General features: G+C 41.5%; 1 protein-coding gene across 3 annotated transcripts in view; it reads left to right on the plus strand.

Moving 5' to 3' along the window:
- ENOX1 (ecto-NOX disulfide-thiol exchanger 1) overlaps window positions 1-16,709 on the plus strand; it is a 354,413-nt gene that overhangs the window by 101,796 nt on the left and 235,908 nt on the right. For all 3 annotated transcript variants that reach the window (XM_041467082.1, XM_041467084.1, XM_041467083.1), the window contains exon 3: window positions 9,428-9,505. The gene's annotated coding sequence lies outside the window, so the exon portion shown is untranslated. The remainder of the gene's footprint in view (window positions 1-9,427; window positions 9,506-16,709) is intronic.

Consider the following 16,709-nt stretch of genomic DNA (forward strand, 5'->3'; position numbering starts at 1 on the left):
AACTGACCAGAACTTTGCTCCAGTGCTTTGAGGACTGTTCCTGGCATAAGAGCCTCCTTCATTCCTTTTCTTTTCCTCCAGCAACAAAGTAAGAAGAAACCTGACTTTTGCTTTTGATTGTTCCTTATGATCAACTCTTGATAGGGACTCAATTTGTGCTGCTGTTGTCACCAAAAAATCCCCCATAGCAATGCAAAGTTCCTTTTTCGTTAGCACAGACAACATTTGCAGGCCTGATGAAAGCATTCTCCTCCAGGCTGTTGTTTTCTCTATACTTACTACTGCTACCATGTCTCAGGCAGGCCTCGTGGTCCTAATGCTAAAATGACTCTTTCCTGAGGGAGTTACTCACAGGGGTGGTAGACACATCACTATTTTTCCTCCCCCTGTGTGTGTGTGCTTTCTTTCTGGTATCTCTTAATGATTTTTTTTTTCCCTCTTGTTACTAGTGCTCTCATTTCAAGATATATGGAAGTTTTGGTATTGCATATTGGAGATGAAGCTTTGCCAAGCAATTATTTTTCTTTTTTTTTTTTTTTTTAATTTGCAGAACATCATTGGTTTGGATAGCTGATGCAAATATGTAATCTCTTCACAAAGATTGTATGGATTGCAGTCTTCATGTGTATATTTTGTGTTGCAGAAATGCCTCCATGATCAATTGGTTAATATCACTTTTGGCCCATTTTATGATCTATTCATGATGGTGCTGTACAGTGTCTAACCATGCTACACTGATAATAAGAAAATATGTGTTTGCATGATACAGTTCTCCATTATATTATAATGGAGAAATTACTGCTGTTTTTATTCCTGTTAAGATCTGCAGTAATTTAAGCTCAGTTGTAGCTGCTTTGATTTAAGTGATTATGTGCTCTGAAATATTGTGGTGTTCCTTCCCTACCTTTCTCCCCTCATATCTGTCCAGTCTCTCCCAGCTGTCTGGGCTGCCTTTCCTCTGAGTCTGCTACTGCTCTGGGCAGTGGGAGGCTGACTTTAGTCTCTCTTTTCAGTGCTACTCCAGTCATAGCAAAACTCTGTGTATTTTGCTCACATTTGGGCCCATATTTGTAGGGTGTTTTGTTCTAGCTCTGTCCTCTGCTGATCCCTGGATACTTTTAGCTGGACCTGGCTTGGTTGGAAGTTGTAATTATCCTTCACTGGGCACATGTGAGACCACACCTGAAGTACTGTATCTGATTTTGGGCTGCCCAGTAGAAGAAAGATGTAGCTAGACTGAAGCAAGGCCCCTGGAGGACCACCAAGATGTGCAGTGAGCTGGAGCAGAGGATATATGAGAAGAAATGGAGAGATCTGGGTCTGTTCAGATCAAGGGAGGGTCATTGGGCAATCTTATTGCTATCTAAGACTACCTAATGGGAGAGGACACATAAGTCAGACTCTTTTCAAAGGTGCACAATGATAAGAAAAGAACAGACACAATTTGGTACATTTGAAATCCTGACTGTATATATTTGGAGGGGAAAAAAGTCACCATAGGTGTGATCAAAGATTGACACAAATTGTCCAGAGAGGCTGTGAAATCTCCAACCTCAAAGTTGTAAAAATCTTGACTGGAGAAGACTCTGAGCAATCTACTTTAAGCACAAGAGGACCCTCAGTGCTCCCTTCCGATATAAATTATTCTGTGACAACCTTAACCTCAGAGACGGCAGATGATACAGGCAGCTTTGAAGGTCTGGATAGGAAGCTCTGGGAATCAGTCTCCAGAGAAATAGGATTTGGGGGATAGCTAGTTACAGAATCATAGAACAGCCCAGATTGGAAGAGACCTTGAAAGATCATCTGTCCAACATTTTGTGGGAAAAGAAGCCTAGATGAGATTATCTAGCACCCTGTCCAATTGCATCTGGAAAACCTCCAGAGACAGAAATGCTATCACATGCCTTGGGAGGTTGTTCCAATGGCTGATTGTTCCCAGAGTAAAAAATTATTTTTCATATCGAGCTGAAACCTCTCTTGTTACAACTTTTATTCCTTGCCCTTTGTCTTTTCCCTATGTCACCTTGTAAAGAGAAAGCCTCCATTCTCTTTGTAGCTGACCTTTAAGTACTGGAATACTGTGATGAGGTCCCTCGAGCATTCTCTTCTCCAGGGTGAAGAGAGGGAATGACCGAATGCAATTTTCATCTAAAGTTTTATAAACACTTCCACTAAAAGAGAGGAGGGCAAGACAGCTGCAGGAAGGTGAAGGACAGAGACAGTAACTCTAGCCTGTTCTGATGCCTTGAAGTCCCAGATTGCTCTCCTCAGTTCACTGTTGTTTACACTTCTTGGGCCTGAAGCTGCAATGGTGTCCTTGGTTCTTGGGCTAGAAAATTATTTTTTTTGTCTAACTAAACTGTGAGGAGAACATGCTAACGCTTTATAAGAAGTTCAAAGTTATGTACTAATGCAGTACAGAACCTGAAAAATATGACAGCTAAAACTTAAGGCATCATCCCCTCTTCTGTTTTTGGAGGACTTGGAGAGGAACTGGGTACAGAATATCACTGCTGACCTGCAGCTTGTCCAGAACTGCTGTGGTTTAATCCCAGCCAGCAACTAAGTACCATGCAGGCACTCACTCATCCCATTCCCCACCACACTGTGGGGAGGAGAATTGGGAAAAAAAGTAAAAGTTGTGGGTTGAGATAAGAGCAATTTAATAAATGAAGATAAAATTTAATATTAACAAAACCAATAAGAATGCTGCTAATGATGATAATAGTAGTTATTGAGCAATGAAAAAAGAGGAGAGAAATAAACCCAAGAAAAACAAGAGGTACACAATACAGTTGCTCACCACCAAATGAGCAAATGCCCTGCCCGTTTCTGAGCATGATCCTCCATGGTGTGAGACATCCCATTGATCAGCTGGGATCATCTGTCCTGGCCATATTCCCTCTCAACTCCTTGATTGGCAGAGCATGGTAATGTGAGCAGTCCTTGACTCAGTGTAAGCACTACTTAGCAGCAATTAAAACATCAGTGTGTTATCAGCCTTATTCTCATACTACATCCAAAACCCAGCACTGGACCAGCTACTAGGAAGAAAATTAACCCTATCCTAGCTGAAACCAGGGTAAGGACACAGCTAATAGACAAGTGATGTGGAACACTGGCTGCCTCCTCTACTCCTACATGAGGTCAGTAAAAAGGATCCTGAACAAGAGGCTCGCAGTTAGGCAGGGCTGCCTGTTTTCCTTAGCTCACTGTCTGCCTGCCTGCCTTCAGTCCTTGGTAACGCCCAGGCTGCTGGCAGCACAGCAAGGAGGCTGGTGAGTGTCATTGCATTAGCCATTATTAAAGGCTGTTAGCATTGTGTGCTGTGACATGTACCTGGTATTTATTACTTTTCTCTGGATTGCATGGTATCATCTTGGATGGATGTGAGCCACTTTCCAAATCCTGCCCTTCCTCTTTCCCTCCCACGTGTTCAGAATCCAGCTGTGTTCAGCAGGTATAAAAGTGCTGACCTAGAGAGCCCATGACAGTCAGCTGCACTCCCCTATTCCCTCTCTCTCCCGTTTCCATCGCTCATTTTTCAAACAAAGCAGTTCTGCTCTTTCTGCTGCTCAAAATGGGAACTGTGCTTCTCGGTGCAGAAACTTTCTGCCCTTGCCGTCAGTCACACAAGGAGTTCATGTGCCACCTGCACCAGTTTGGGAAAAGAATCTCTTGTACATGTGCAGGGAGAGCCAGCTAGTCTTTAAATCAGTATTCAAGCATATAGCATGTTTTGCTCAAGCAAATAATTGATTCAGTTCACCATTTGAAGTTTGTATGAGAAGTAGTCTCAGTATGGCATTGTTCAGCAGCATAAATCCTAGTAAGTCTTTAGAAGTATAAATTTTGCTGTGGCATCTTCTGATCAGTGAAACACATCACTTTTGCTGTCTGGTCAGCTTTCTTTCATGTCACAGCTGCCTGAGGAAGGGCAAACAAAAGCATTAGACCCTCCACGAGAATATTCATCTTCCTTGCACAGCAAACATTCCCCAAATTGCTGTTCATTGATAGCTTCACCCCATGGCCACCTCACCACAACAGGTCCCTGGACCGAGGAGTCACAGAGGCCTCAACAGTACAGAGGAATCACCATCTAAATTGCCCTGTGCAGCAAGCATGAGGCTGGGTTTCACTCTTTGGGTGCTGGTGAAGCTGGAGATGAGGTACGAACTCAGACTTTGTGCTCGGATAGTCAGCAGAGGAAAAGACACCAGTCACTCTCAGAGGGTTTGAAAAGTGGAGCAGCCTCTGTACCTGCATTGCAGAAATGTGGGTGAGAAAATATATGATGAAGTGAGGGTGAAGTTTGTTGCAGTGAAAAGCTGAACAACAAACAACAGCACCTGTTGCTTCTGTGCTTTTTGACTGTCATATATGAAATTACCAGATCCTTCAGGACACCGCTGTTCATTATTTTATTGCATTTGGCAATGCTGAGTATGGAGAAGATGCAACCTAGGAACCTCTGGAAACTGAGGGAGGCATGAGAGGTTCCCCCCCCCGAAAACTTTTTTTCTTGAAAAGTAAGTAGGACAGACAGAAAAGGGAACATTCCCTTCATTGTCGTGATACTGGTGAATTAAGATATCCTGGGACCAAGAGTCTAAACAAAGGGATATGCTGGAGTGCAACCATACTGTGTGAATTGGAAGTTGATAGCAAAGAGCTGTCTACAAGTAAGCAACTTCACAACGTTTCCATCAGTCCAGGGCATTGAGTATCCCTGCATGCTCCAAGCCAAGTGTTGGCTTGTTTGGAGGCTGGGAATTGCACTGTTGGAAATGACAGGCTGCCAAGCTGTTCTCACAGATATAGGCAATTTTTGCAGTGAGCCAAGAATTAAACTTTGTGACCAAGACTTAAGCCTTGTAAACCTGTGTCAAATAACAACCTTTTTGTAGCTCATATGGTGTTTATGCATTTGTACCATTAAGGAATAAGTCTTATTTGGAAATAGGTTTCAATTTTGAAATCTTTTAAATTTGCCTCTTTACATACTGTTCTTGCACTATAAGAAGGCATCATCTGCTGCTTTTAAAATGTACTCTAAGCACTAAGACTTGAATAACAAATGCTACATTAAGCTAATAAACATCTTTAGACCAGTGGGTCATGGCACTGGAAATACACTAAGCTAATAAACATCTTTAGACCAGTGGGTCATGGCACTGGAACTGCCTGTTCATGAAAGCTCAAAATTCTTCAGTGTTAGAAACCCTGGAAGCACATAAATCACTCAGAATAAACCCACAGAGAAATTACCTCCCCTTCCCCACTGCTGTCCTGCTGTGGGAAAGACCTTTTGCCATCCCTGATTTCCCCCCGGAGTGAAATCGCATCCACCATTCAATACAAAATTAATAAAGGTATATAGAGTATGTTGAGCAAACACTGACATATCCCCAATGGTGAATTTACATCCCTCCATTCTGTTTAAAATTAATAAAGGAAGACAAAGCACACAAAACCAACACAGGAGAGTAAAAAATCCCTCACACAAAGCCCACCAAGGCTTGGCACTGAGGGCGAGCTTCTGTGCTGGAGTAAGTGGCTCTAAGCAAGAGGCAAATCTTGGGTTGGAAATGCTGGTTCCCTTTCTTGGGCAGGTTCAGGAGGGCTGCCTGGCAGCATGCCCAGTGGATTTGTCACTCAGGAGTAGGAATTGCCTGAGCTGTTTGATGTGTTTGCAACATGACTCTGACATTCCCTCCTTCCTGCAGGTGATGTGCAGGATAAAAGATGCTGTTTCAATTGAAGTCTTGCTCAGCTGCATCCCACCTTCCACTTGCCTTCTGCCCTTCCCTCTCCCAAAGGCACACTCTGCTGTCATCAGCGTGCAGTTATGGGTCTGTAAAAATGTTCTGTGATCTGAACATCCAGCCAAAGGCTTCATGGGCTGTTGTGATGGACCAGGGACTGCTGGAGCAAGGGATTGAAGATACTCTGAATGTCTGTGGCATTTGCCCCCTTCAGAAAATTGCCTGATTTTAGTATAGAAAATAGGTAAGGGTCCTCAAACACTCCTTAGATAATCTGACTCAATGATTATTTATTTCTCAGGTACTTCTTTATGAACTGGGAGGCCTGGCATGGAGGTTAGATACCAGCAAGATGGGCTCTCGCAGTTATCCTACAGAAATTAAATATAATCCCTTATACTCAAAGCAGTCAATAACCTCTTCTTTACCAGCACCTGTTACATCTGTACCCTTTAGAGCTGTGCCAGACCCCTCCACGAGTGCCAGCCATTGATCTAGCTGCAGAAACTTCCCACAGCTGATCGCGAACAGTTGGAAACTGTCAGTTTTTTGAAATGTTTATGGCCACACATTTCTGAAGAGATGAGCTGTCTTTTGTTGCATGCTGGCTTCAGGTTAAGCTATTTTTTATTACTCTGATGTTTTGTAGACACCGCTGGTTACTCCCAGGTTTGCAGCATCAGCTTCTCCCACCAGTTCATGTGTATTTTATGAGCCTGGAGATGTTTTGGCAGAAAGTGGAGCTGTGCCAAAAAGAATTGTTCCTGCTTTTCTTCATGCTTGCCTTTTTTTCTGTACTTGCAGAATCTGAAGAAGGGGAATGCTACAGCTATGGCAAGGAAAAGCTGCCCAAACTGCTTTGTAGAGTGTTGGCTGGTGTGCATATTTACAGCTGTCCAGGAGCAGTGTCTCAACTGTGTGTCTTAGGCTCCTTACCTACCAACTCCCCACAGTGCTTCTAAGAGAAATTGCACCAGTCTCTGGTGGCCTGTTGGAGGTCCACAGATGGTACTGGTTGCCACATAAGTAGGATTTATTTGGGGACTACCTTGCAAAGACTCCTGAGATTTTTTCAAGCTTGATGTCCTGTGTGGGATCACACCAAGGCATCTCCCTTGTGCCCTGTGGGACAGACCCACAGTGTCCTCCCTCTGCCAGCACTTAAGTGGGACTTCGGCGGGTACAAGGCCAAGCTTCTAATCTACCAATTTCAGAAGTGTATTTTGCAAGCAATGCCTTTTAACTAACTTAAAGGTGAACTGCTCATTTGGATGAGGAACTGTGTTAGGTGGGATGAAGCTGTTGCAAGAGAACATCTTCCTTCTAAGAAAATTCCTTTCTGTAGGCGAGTCTTTAGTCATCTTTGTAACCTTTGTCATCCTCTCCTCCCTGGGGAGTTTACTTTGTGACCTTTGCTATTCTACCAAGGCGCCTCATAAATTATTATTCTTTTAAATGGCACTTAGACTGTCATCGTGACTGCTAGCCTTGAAGATTTGCAGTCTACTCTGTAATTTTGAGGGGGAAAAAAAGGTTTAGTGACAGAAGAAATATTGTACTTCACGATAAAACTACTTTTGTGTTTCATTTTCCACTCAAGTCATTCATATCCCTGTCACTAACCTCATTCAGGTCAAGGGCTTGAGGCAGAGAATGGGCATAATATTTTTGGTCAGACTGATGCATCTGAATATTGCAAACGTCTGTAATTTTGAATTGAAATGAACATTGTGTTAAATCCTCAGGCAAATATTATCAAGACAAAATAGATTACTGAAGTTTGCATTTCTTTTGGCAATTCAGACCAAGGCTCTGTTGACTGGTTATTCCAGACATTAATGAACCTGTTTACAAAGAGAGCTGCTCCTTATGGCTGCGAATTAGATCCTGGATTCTGCAACTTTGTAGGAAAATCTGTGGGCCAAGTAGCTGAGATAATAAAGAAAAAATTAATCAGGCACACATGAAATGTGAAGCATGGAAGAAAACATCTGCAGCACTCGGTGGACATCTGGGTAACACACTTGCAGTGCTGTTTTGCCAGCTTACATCTGGAGTGGTTCATGAGAAGAGAGCAGATGCTAGTGTGAAATAGGTCATCATAGCAGCAGGGTATCAGAACAGAGGCATTTCTTTTTTTTTTTTTTTCTTGCAGTAACAGCTATTTCTTTTTATTCACACCAATTATGAAAATGTTAGCCAAGTATGCAATGTGAATGCATGTATTGTGACAAGCCAGTACTCATAAAGGGTGTCAAGGCAGAAAAATAACCTAACAAGGAGGCTTCAGAGAAGCAGCCTTTTGCATTACACACTGAGTATTCTTTAACAGACATAGTGATTATTTTTTGTTAAGATTATGATCTTTTTCCCCCCATACTTTATTTTTGTATTTAGTAGAGATTTTACTAAATGCCTTCTAGGTGGCAAATGCCCATAAGCAAAAATGCTAATTCAGGCGAGTTTCATCAGTCATTTCAAAAGAGAGGTCACACAGATAAGAGAAATGAACAGTACACAGTATGTGAAGCAGTGACATTCAGTGAGCCCTTGTCACTAGCAGCCATTAGCATGGAGGCCTGCTGTTACGTTTCAGTGCTTTATGTGCTTTGCTTGACCAGGCGGGGAGCCTTCGGAGCACTGCAGCAGTTAGTAGCATACAAGTTATTGTTTCTTTCTTGAATGCTTTATATTTTTAGTACCATTTAGATTTTTCCGTGTCCCCTTGTGCATCTAAATTTTAAAGGGAATTGAAGAATGCATAATTCATATCTGTCCCAGAGGTAATGGAATGACTCAATGATATCCGTGAAGGAGATGATTTTAAATTTCATGTCTTATGCAAGAGGTCATATTTATACAAAAAGTACAAAAATTGGTCTCAAGGATACCCAGATAATTATCCTTACAATAATGAGTGTGTATTCCAGGGGGGGAGTATCAGAGGAATCATTAGTGTCTTGTGTGTCACCATCCCTTATTATCATGGTGTCATGGTTGTCATGATCGAAAACTTAGCAACTGATAGATCTCAGGCTATGACTGGTATTTTTACTTGGATAGCACTTGCAGGAGGTGTGAAAAGACAGGTTTGCTTTGATTCTGTTAAAGTATTCATGCAAGATGTGAAGCATTTGTTTACTGCTGAAATTCTTTCCTTCATTTAAAACAAAAACAATTGTTTATTGATGTTGGGCAGAACCCACCAGTACATGCTTTGTCACACAGCACAGTTCCACTAGATTATTTCTGCTCTCCTTTCCAAAAAGCCTAGAAGTGCCATGGCTATCTGGTTCTGTGATATGCTCTATGTTTGAAAATGCACTTTATGGTCTGTATTATAGGCAGTTCAAAGGGAATATAACTTGGTGCAGTATTCTCTCTTTTCTTCTAATCCTGTTCCATATATTCATTGAATTTTTACCCTGAAACATATCTTTAAAAACAACTTACCACTTTGCATTTTATTTAACTTGGACTTTGCTATATTTGTATAATTGTTATGATCTAGCTGCTCCTGTAGTGTAAAATGTTTAATATCCTCTAAACCAATTCTACTCTGACTTTTAGCATTGTGGATCCAAGGAGACAGCTGATTTTATTTGCTTTTCCTTTGGAAACTTCCTAGTTTTAACTCTACTTTCCACTTTTTGCAGGATTGGCCATGAGAATTTGTAACATTCCTTTGGAAATACTGTGATGGGGCCACTGAGAAGTTACCTTCCTGTGTACAGGTCTGTAAAATGTATTGTGTCCTGACTATTTGTCATGGTTTAGGAATGGTATTCTCCAATTTAGTGTTCCCACTGGAACCACTCCAAGCTATATGTCACTCACTCCCCTCCTCTCTCCCTGCCTCATTCCCCCCTTCCTCTCCCCCTTCCTTTCCTCCATGGTGGACTGGTGAGGAGAATGGGAGTCACAAAAGATAAAGATCACAAACTGAGATAAGAACAGTTTACTGGAAACAGCAATGAGGTAAAGAAAATGAACAGTAACAGCAACAATACTAATGACGGAGTGTGTAAGAGAAAGAAACCTTCTTGCTGACCCCATGGAAACCTCTGACAATACACAGCCACTCTCTCTGCCATGCTACCCCAGTCCAGAAGCAAGCCCTTCCCCCTGTCCTTGGAAGATGATCTGAGATGGTACAGGATAACCTCTGGGTCCTAGCCATACCCCATCCTGGCTACTGCAAAAATTAACCTTGCCCTGGCTGGAACCAGGACAGTATTTCAACATGTAGACCCCTGTGCTGACTTCTTGTCTTTTTTATCTTGAATGCCTGCAAGCCAAATCTAATTTTATGGTGGAGAAAGTGTTGTGAAAAATTCATTTTGTTTCTCACCAGATGCTTAGGACATAACTCTGTTCTGTACTGTTGTACAGATGTAGAGTAACCCATTCGTCTTTCCTTCGAAGTGAACAATTGCAGTTTATAGAGTTGAACTGCAGAAAGGAATTGGGCCTGTATGTCATTTTCTTCTCACTGCTATGCCTTTCAGTATGTTTTGGAGCTGCATGACCCTAAAAGGCCCTGCAATCGATTACTTCCACCCAGGTTGCTCATATGTGAGCAGCTGACCACAGTTACAGCTGTGGATATTTTCAGAAGCACACTTAGCAGACCATCAGCAGAATTACTGAGGCTTTTGGGTCAGGAGGAGCTCAGGTTCATGGAAAGTTTGCAAAAATGAAAAAAAAAAGTTTATATTTAAGAGACTGTAAAAAGAGCATAATAATAATAGCTTGACTCCTGTAGTGGCAGCATGGCAAGAAGTGGTGAGAAGCATGTACCTAATGCTATGTCCTTGTCAGCTGAAATGATAGTGTGGCCAGCAATCACTCTGATTTAGAGGGTAGAAAACACTCCCCTGCATTTCAATATGTTTTTCTATGCAGCTATGTAACAGAGAAAAAATTTATTTCTTACTGCTTTCAAAGCTAGTACTGAACAGCATTTAAATAGAAATCTGCTAAGAAAAACATGTGGGAATCAACTTTTCCATCTGGTTGGTCCATACCCTGTTATCGGTCACACTTGGGGTCTGTAGGAATTGTATGTCCTAAATAATAATTTTCAAAAAATGTTCATTTTTGAATATACTGTATTTCATTTGCTTGGTTTACCTTGGCGTGCTTTGGGTGTTACTGTTTTCCTTGTTGACTCTGTAGTCACATACTGTTTTATTAGTCTGTAGGAATTCTGCAGGGAAAGTAGCCAGTAAACCTTAAACAAAATCAGATGGATTTAGGAGATGAGAGGTATCCAAAACAACTTTTAATTCATTCTTGGAAATTATTATGATAATACCTTTTAAAGCCAACACAGCTCCAAGACACTTTAGAAACTCTTTGAACCTAGATGTAAACCTCACACAAGGGCACAGCTTCTGTAATGAGCGAAAGCCCTACATCAGACTGGTTGAGATACTGCAGATACAAATCTGATAATGCTGCCTTGGGCCTGTGTTGAGTGAAAGCTCTGTGTTCAAAAATAAGTAGCTTTTCACTGTAATTGAACAACTGTTGAATGATCTGTGTCATCCTAAGGCTTTGACTGCACTGCTTCTTTCTTTAATGATGATACCCCTTCAGGCAAAATTTGTGGTTTTCTTAGACAGGGGGTGGGGAGAAAGAAGTGCGAAACACTGGAAGACATTTGGGATAGAGGGAGAAAACTAGTTGCAGTTGGCATTTGCGTACTTTACTAGTAGCAACAGCGGCTTTATAAAATCTTCCTTTCCAGAACCTGTCCGTGAGTGTTGTTTGAATCACGCCTCACCTAAGGCTTCCAAGAGTTACTGCTGAAATTGCCAAAGCAAAGTGAGGTTGGGCCTGTGTCTTAATAACGTGATAAAAATGCAATCAACAGCTGCCATGTGGAGAATTTTTAGGCAAGTCATTTGTCTAAAACACATTTTAAAAGTTTCCTTGTTCAGCAGTCTAGTTCTTGGAAATTTGTGATGTACATACAAATTAGTATTGTGCCATTTAAAAAGAGGATAAATGTGATATTCATTTGATACATGTACATGTTAGATGTGTGTATATTAAGAGGCATAAAGTAGTTGGGTAAGGATGTGCTGTACCTTCATTAGAATGCAGAAGCAAAGGGAAACCAATTAAATTAAAAGGCAAGACAGTTCTACTGAAAAGGACATAGAAGGTCTAATTTCCCCTTGGAAAGTATTGCCCCAAGCTATTATCAAAAGGTATTGCCAGAAATAGCTATTTACATTAACAAGAATGCCATCATAGATATATTTTTCATATTTTACCTTTATAAAGAAGTTGCAGTGGTTACACAGCAGTGGCATAAGGCTGAACTCACTGATCCTCAGCCTGGGGTCTGGGTGAAGCTTCTTCTTCAGCTGCGCAGGTATCTCTTGTACCACTCCTCTGCAGTGTCTGGTATTGATGTTGAATGGAAACAGGACAGTGATCTAGCTAAATGATTAGTATAACCTGGGTCAGCTATTTCCATTTATCCCATGTCTTTCACTGCAAATTTCAAGGTTGTTTTTTTTTTTTTTTTTTTTTTGTCATTTGTATCTCCTCCTCTTGTTTTCTTAATCTCTTGTTTATTTCCTGCATATGATCCCTCAACTCATTCACCACAGAGGCCTCTTTTTCTTGAGATCTTCATTACTTGTGCTTGCTTTGTTGGAGTTTTATTAATGTATTGCTCGGGTTTCTAAAGTTTTCTGTTGGGGTCACTAAATACCTCTTGGGGTGTCCTCAGATCTTTGCCCTTGACACTCCCGTGGTGAAACAAGTATCTTGGTTTTACAGAGAGCAGAGAAAAACAAAAGTTGTGAAAACACATGTTCATGGCCACCACATGGGATGAGGAGGCTCTGACTCCTGGGGCTGGGCTGCTCTGCCCTGTCCCTGTGTTACAACCTCCTGGGCACACGGTCAGCGTGGGCTGGCTCCTGGGGGAGTTTGGTGGGGGGAGCACTGCTCCATTGTCTTGCTGCTTCTCAAGTGAAGAATTCACCACTGGCAAAACACAAATCTGTCAAAAAATATGGGAGGGAAAGGGAGAAGGGAGAGGAATAGTCTAGGGAGGACATTTTCTACTGTAGCTTGTAATCATGGCAACTCTACCTTTGCTCTCCATACCAGTGCTGCGCATGGACCTGCTGCGGCAGTGGATAAAAATGCAGCCATGCCTTAAAGCCGTGCTGCCACAAAGGCCAAACTCTCTGTGCCACCAGGCTTTGCTCAGGGCTCAGCTGCTCCACCAGAGGCTCCAATGGAGGGTTGCAATGAGAAAGTGGAGGGAGCTGGTGCACAAACCAAGATTCTGAAGGAGCACAGTTATCTTTGTGCATCTTATATGTAAATTAACATATAACAAAGAGTCAGGAAGGAAAGGGGATGTTACTGCCTGGAAATATGCCATGTGTGCATTTGATGCATATATTTGAATTATTGAAAAGATGGAAACAAAATAGTTTGGTAGCTAGAGAAAATCTGTAAGCTAGATGCTTGAAGGAAATATGGGAAGATAAAATGGGAAGGTGGGGGAAGTGAATTTCACAAAGCTGCCATGGAGGGGAAGTTGTATTTTATTAGAACAGAAATCCAAACAAGACTGTGATTTTGTAAAGACTGTGATTTTGTAAAGACTCTTGTGTCCAAATCATGAGTCTTATGTGCTAACTAATTACAAACACAATGAGCTGGTGCAAGGACTTGAGCACATTCTTGTAAGGAGTGACTGGGGGAGCTGGGGGTGTTTAGTCTGAAAAAAAAGGAGGCTCAGGGAAGACTTTATCACTCTCTACAACTGCCTGTAAGGAGGGTATAGTGAGGTGGGAGTTTGTCTCTTCTCCCGTATAACAAGCAGTGGGATGAGAGGAAACAGCCTCAAGTTGTACCAGGTGAGGTTTAGATTGGATATTAAGAAAAATTTCTTCACATAAAGGATTGGAACAGCACTGGAACAGGCTGTCCAGGGAGGTGGAGGAGTCACCCTTCCTGGAAGTGTCCAAAAAACATGGGCATGTGGCACTTAGGGACATAGTAGGAAACATGGCCATGCTGAGTTAACAGTTGGACTCAGGGTTGTCTTGGAGGCCTTTTCCAACTTCAACAATTCAATGATTTTATATGCATTTTTTAATTTTCATTTTTGAATGGTGGCTCAGAATGTCTGTTACCATCCCGCTCTGATTTCTTGTTGCCCACAGCGAGCCACAGAAGAAGGTATCATGAGAAAATCTAGAATGGCAGTGTGCTTACCTGAGTAAGAGCTGTGGCCAGAGGAACTGCAAGAGACTGAAATTCATATGTATGCAGGGAAAACAAACCAGCAACCAACCCAGACAGCAGATTGACCTTCTGCTGGACTTTATGTTTTGAGTTCTTTTCAAGGTATTTCTAGGAATGGTTGCAAGTACCTCCTCTGCTGGAGGAACAGTCTGGAAACATCCTTAAATACTTCCCTTTTGTTTAATGATAGCTACTTCCCAGAAGAATAGGAAACCAGTCGAGAGACTCCTTCAAACTAAGCAATGTTTTGATAGACTCAGGTTAGGAGTAAGGCTCTTTATTTGCCTCACTTTGGTGCCATCATCTTCTGCTTCAAAGTGGCACTTTGATGATAACCTTTGCTGATCTTAATTCCTGAGGCAAAATATAAAAAGAAGGGATATCTTTAATGTCCATGGTCAAGAACACCTTAGGGACACCAAAGATAATTTGGCTCTTTTGCCTTCACTACCAGCAAGAGTTGTCTCGATAATCAGAGAGAGATGTTTATCTAATCTTCCAGTGTGAAATTTTTCAGTGCCACCCTATGTAGTCTTTTCCAGACCTGCACAACACTTGGGTATTGTAAATAAAATCCACATTACGCTTAATTGCTCCATAGGAAGCATTTTGATGTCTTATTTATAGTGAAGCTAGAGAACAGTTGAATGTAACTTTCTTCATGTTAATCTTTCAAATATTAGAGGGGAAAATAACTTTACATTGTAATTGATTTAAGTTGTTCATCTGTTTTTCAGAATAAGCAATTGCAGATCTTATAGGTCCCTTTTAAAATACTTTTTCCTGTCCTCACCTTCCATGTGTTGCTAAATTCTTGATACAAGTACCAGCATTAAGAAGATGAATATAGTCAATATGACTTTCAGATAATACAAATTATGTAAAATAAGCCCAGAATTTAAAAGTTCAATAATTAATTATGGAGCTACACCCTCAGCCAAAATGACCCCAATCCTCAGCTGTGTGCAAGTGGAGTCACTGCTAGTGCCTTCTCTCTCTTCCATCAGTTAAACCCTCTCAGTGTGATACTGGGTAATGAATGACGCTGTTGGAGAAGCACTAAGTGAGCCACTGATGGCTCTCAGCATATGGATAATGGCACATCTTGCACCTTTTCATTGCTCACATTCTGCCTGCACACAGATAGCTGAACAATAGATGAGGTGAAATGGTGGCCGTAGTGCACTTCAGAAACAATAATTGTCCATTAGGTCCCTCTAAAAGAAAGACAGCAAAGAACTGCTAAGTTTTTTATCCCTAAGGCCCTCAGAAGAATCAGTCACACATCATGAATAATAATAATAGAAGAGGGAGGACAGCTGTTCAACCAAACACCATCAGTATTGACACCTTCCAGGAGGAGTAATCCCCTTGACCAAAGCAGGTGTCATAATAAGATAAAAGTCATAAGCTACAGCTCCAGTGAGAGTCTGTTGCCATATACAGAAAGACATGAATTGATTTCCCTTCTGAAAGGCAGTTAAAACATCTTCTCCAGCTGAGAAGAGAAATATGCTGTCACCACTGTTCAAGTCTCCAGAAACAGCAGTGAAATTTGAAGAGATAGTACTTAAAAAACAAGGATTGTTCATATGGCCGAGCACCAACCAAAATGAACATTTCTCCTGATTTTTAGCTAAAGTATGAAAAAAGGCTACTTGTTCAAATAGTAAGCATTAATGGATTTTTTTTTGAAATTAGTTTACATGAGAGCAAATTATAGAATCTTAGAATCATTTAAGTTGAAAAAGACCTTTAAGATCATCAAGTCCAACCTTACAGCAGCACTGCTAAGTCCACCACTAAATCATGTGCCCTAAGTGCCACATCTACACATCTTTTAAGTACCTCCAGGGATGGTAACTCCGCTGTCTTTCCTGGGCAACATATTCCAATATTTGACAACTCTTCTAATGAAGAAATTTCCTCTAATATCTAAGCTAAACCTCCCCGGGTGCAACTCAAGGCCATTTCCTCTTGCCCTGTCACTTGTTATTTGGGAGAAGAGGTTGACCCCACCTCAGAACAACCTCTTTTCAGGCTGTTGTAGAGAGCAGTAACATCTCCCTGAGCCTCCTCCAGGCTAAACAACCCCAGCTCCCTCAGCCACTCCTCATAAGACTTGTGCTCTAGAACCTTCACCATCTTCCTTGCACTGCTCTGGACATGCACCAGCTCTTGACAGGTCCGGAACTGAACACAGCACTTGAGGAGTGGCCTCAGCAGTGCTGAGTGCAGGGGATGGTCACTACCCTAATCCTACTGGCCACATAATTTCTGAATCATGGTGAGTTTGATCCTGCAATTAATATAGTCACAATGTTATCAGCATTAGAAACTGCCTGTGATAAGTATTCAGTTCCTTTTTGTCAGCCTTGTAAAAACTCTTCAACACCAGTTTAATTTAGGACCAAGCTTTGCTCATCTTCAGAACTCAAAGCTGAGCAAAGTCAAATCAATATCATAAGTAATAGTAAGGCAGAGTCTTGATTTTGGTGAAGTTCCAGCTTTCTTTCTAGACTCAGGTGTAGCACTTCTGGGATTGAGAATCCCAAGGTATACTGCTCCAGAATGACCCAGGTTTCTAGGCTCAATAATCCCTTAGAAAAGGGAAAATACAGAGGAAGTCACTACTAGATGCCACAATTAAAA

The sequence above is a fragment of the Pyrgilauda ruficollis genome, unplaced genomic scaffold (assembly GCF_017590135.1).
Source record: "Pyrgilauda ruficollis isolate IOZ18807 unplaced genomic scaffold, ASM1759013v1 scaffold20, whole genome shotgun sequence".
NCBI classification, from domain to species: Eukaryota; Metazoa; Chordata; class Aves; order Passeriformes; family Passeridae; genus Pyrgilauda; species Pyrgilauda ruficollis.